This window comes from Pteropus vampyrus, unplaced genomic scaffold (genome assembly GCF_000151845.1).
Source record: "Pteropus vampyrus isolate Shadow unplaced genomic scaffold, Pvam_2.0 Scaffold66, whole genome shotgun sequence".
Classification (NCBI taxonomy): domain Eukaryota; kingdom Metazoa; phylum Chordata; class Mammalia; order Chiroptera; family Pteropodidae; genus Pteropus; species Pteropus vampyrus.
The window spans coordinates 5,502,329-5,505,517 of record NW_011888847.1 but is presented as its reverse complement, the minus strand read 5'-3'; the positions used below and the strand labels follow the sequence as shown (position 1 = coordinate 5,505,517).

The 3,189-nt window shown below is 47.1% G+C and overlaps 1 non-coding gene across 1 annotated transcript; it reads left to right on the top strand.

Moving 5' to 3' along the window:
* Positions 1 to 3,096: 3,096 nt before the first annotated feature.
* Positions 3,097 to 3,189, top strand: TRNAI-UAU. The gene is given in 2 exon segments: positions 3,097 to 3,134; positions 3,154 to 3,189. It is a non-coding gene; the product is annotated as a tRNA-Ile (tRNA).

Here is a 3,189-nt window from a genome sequence, read left to right as displayed (position 1 = left end):
TTATGTTCAATTTGGCCTTTCATTATTAGGAATAAAGACCAGCCATACCCAATTCATGCTATTTGGAAAACGGTGCTTGCATATAGCAGTCTGAATCCTTATGTTTTGTCTCATTATTTAGACACGAAAATGTGAAAGCAACAAAAGTAAACCAGTTTTCTTATTGTAGAAAGCATAAATTCCATTCATTTTAGGAAAGAAGTTTTTGTCTATTTTTGATGCTACAAGTCATTAAATTTCATACACTTTAATATACATTTTTCCCAACACCAAATATATGTTCTTTTAAAATTTATTTGTTAACAAACCTCTGGTAGCAGAGGTTTTTATTTACACAATTAATTCAAAGTAAATTAAACATTTTATGGTACATGGTAAATGGAAAAGGTTGAGACTAGTCTTTTTATATTATGGGTATTACTCAAGATTGTTTAAAAATTATAGATATATCTAAAATAAGTTTTAGTTTAAAAATCACTTATTAACATCATGCAAATTATTAAATGATTACATAATCTCAAAGTGTTGGCAAAAGGAGTTCTCCAGTCAAGATAGGCTAGACTGCCCTTATCTGGTCTAGATCCCACAATTTATAGATGAGGAAACTGAGGCCCAGAGAGGGTAAGAGACTTACTTAAAGTCACACAGCCAGAGAAGGCCACCACCGCTCGGACTCTTAATTAAGCCATTTCTCTTCAGACTCAGTCTGTATGAAGTTAAGTGATTTGAAGTTCTCAGGAGACTTCTTGCTGGAAAATCTCTCTGATAATGGAGGTTCTGACACTGCCTCCTTCCAGGCTCAGCATTGTGTTCAGTGATTTCCTCCTTCAGAACCTCAATTTCCTTGGGGACTAAGCTATTTCAGTTTCCAAAGGCTCTGAGGTGCTGCCTTCCCCTCCCATGAAACCGAGATCAGTCATTATCTGCTGAACCAATAAAGGAGTAAATCTATAAATGACCCTAGGGGTGGGGGAGGAGGGGAGTGAGAAGAGAAGCTGGACCACCAGGGGCCAACTTTGCTGCTCACAGTTCACCAGGCGGGTTCTACCTGAGGGACTCAGGAGGGAGGAAGAGCAGACTTGGCAAATGCTACTGGATTTGAGAAGACAGTGTCTGGGTCTACAATTTACTTTCTTGTTTATCACAAAATTAACCCTTTTCAATTTAGGGGGCAAATCATGCATTTACCTTTACAGCCTGTTTCAACTTTTGAGACTTATTTTGAAGTTTCACTCTGCTGTCCTCAATTTATCATAGATTCTCCTGAGAATAATGCTCCAAGGACCCCTAATCCTGACATATTGTAAACAGTTATGCAGGGAGTGGCATCTTGCAGGGGTGTTGATTATCCTTTTTCTGAGCTTTTGCTCTGGTTGCATCTCTGTTTACAAAACCACCTGTACAGTCTTATCTACCTTTCTCTGGATAACCCAGTCTACATATGACATTGAGCTTCCTAACACCATCACCTTCAGGAGGCCCCTGCCTTACAGGGAACCTGTTGCTGTCTCAGTGTCTGCCTGATCACCATAATCTCTTCCACTCAAATTTCAAGGCTTTCTACAATTCTACTGCTGACACTTATCACACTAACACAACCTGTTACTGTGGGCAAGTAACTGTCAAGGTAACTACATACATGATCTCTATTCTGCCCCAACACTTTCTCATCAACAGAAGTTTGCCTCAATCTATTGCCATAGTTGTTTGCTCTTCTGGCTCTTCCAGAAAAGCAGAGGTCACCAACATGCCAACAAGGTCACAGGAGACAACCCAGTGAGACAACCATGTGATGGACACTTTGTGGAGGTGGCTGCATCTACACTCTTTCCTGGGGGATACAGGTTCACTGCGGAGTTATCAATTACAGTAGGCACAGAGCCTAGAGCCTGCCTCCCCACCAAAAAAATGTTTACATTTTAAATTCTTTTGAAATCAGAAGGAAAAAATGAATGTAATGAGAAATCCAGTTAGGATTATATTTGTCTTTATTTTGCAGTAGAAAAATTTTAAAAGTTTTTAATTAAAAAGTCAATTACAGTTGACATACAATATATTACTTTCAGGTGTACAAAACATTTTTTTTCTTTTTTTCAAGGAGGGGCCCATGAAGACAAAAGTGCCTAGGACACGGGACAGTCATAATTCTGCCTTGGGAAGTTTACGTTTTCTGTTTTTTAAAAAGGAAATGGATATGCAGATACTCGTACGTGACCTCCTGATTTTTAAATGTTAGAAACTAGTTTTAACATTAAACAAAACATGTTGTGGCTCAGCAACACACGCATGGCTTAGCCTGCATCCTCTCTAAGGCCCGGACTATCATGGTGTCGCTAGAACGCTCTCGTCGCTTGACCCAATTTCGGAGAGGTGCCTTCTGCCAGGAGTCCCCCGAGCACCCATTTCAGGCCGCCGGCAAAACCTTTGGGGTTCAAGGCTCAGATGCCGAAACCCCGCCCCGTCCGGTCTTAGAAGCTTGGTCGTGGGCCCGCGCTTCACCGGTAGAGGCCGCCCCCGGCCCACCCGCGGCCTGGGCCTCCCTGGCTCCTCGGCAGGCGCGTGTACCGCTCCTTCTAGGGTCTGGCTCACCCGCTTACTGATTAAGCGGGGACCCTAGGCCGGGGACGGCAGCCGGGGACCTCTGCGGCGGGTGAGCCGAGGCCGCCCAGCTCTGCCCCACCCCTCGGGCCGCGTCACCACCGCAAGAAGGCCCGCCCGCCGGCCGCCAGCCGGGTTCCGGGGGCTAGGCCTGCTCCCCGCGGGGTCCGATCCCGGGGGCCGAAGCTCCACGAAGGACGCGGAGGTGGTTTCAGAGCGCAGCGGCCGCGGCTCCTTCCGCGCTGCGCAGGGAAGCGGGCTGGGCTCCTTTCTAGGCCCCAGCGGCCCGCCCTTCACGGCCCTGCCAACCGGCCATTCCAACCCGGAGGGAGACTCGTAGGATTCCCCGGCTTATTCCGCCGGGGGCCGCCGGGCTGGAAGCTGCGGTGGGCTCGGGTCCTGGTTCGTTCCCGCCGAACCGCACGAACTTTGGGTGCGCATGCTCCGCACCGGGCCGGGTGAACCCTGATAGAGGCATCGCGAAGGCGGCTAAGCGGAGCTCCAGTGGCGCAATCGGTTAGCGCGCGGTACTTATACAGCAGTACATGCAGAGCAATGCCGAGGTTGTGAGTTCGAGCCTCACCTGGAGCA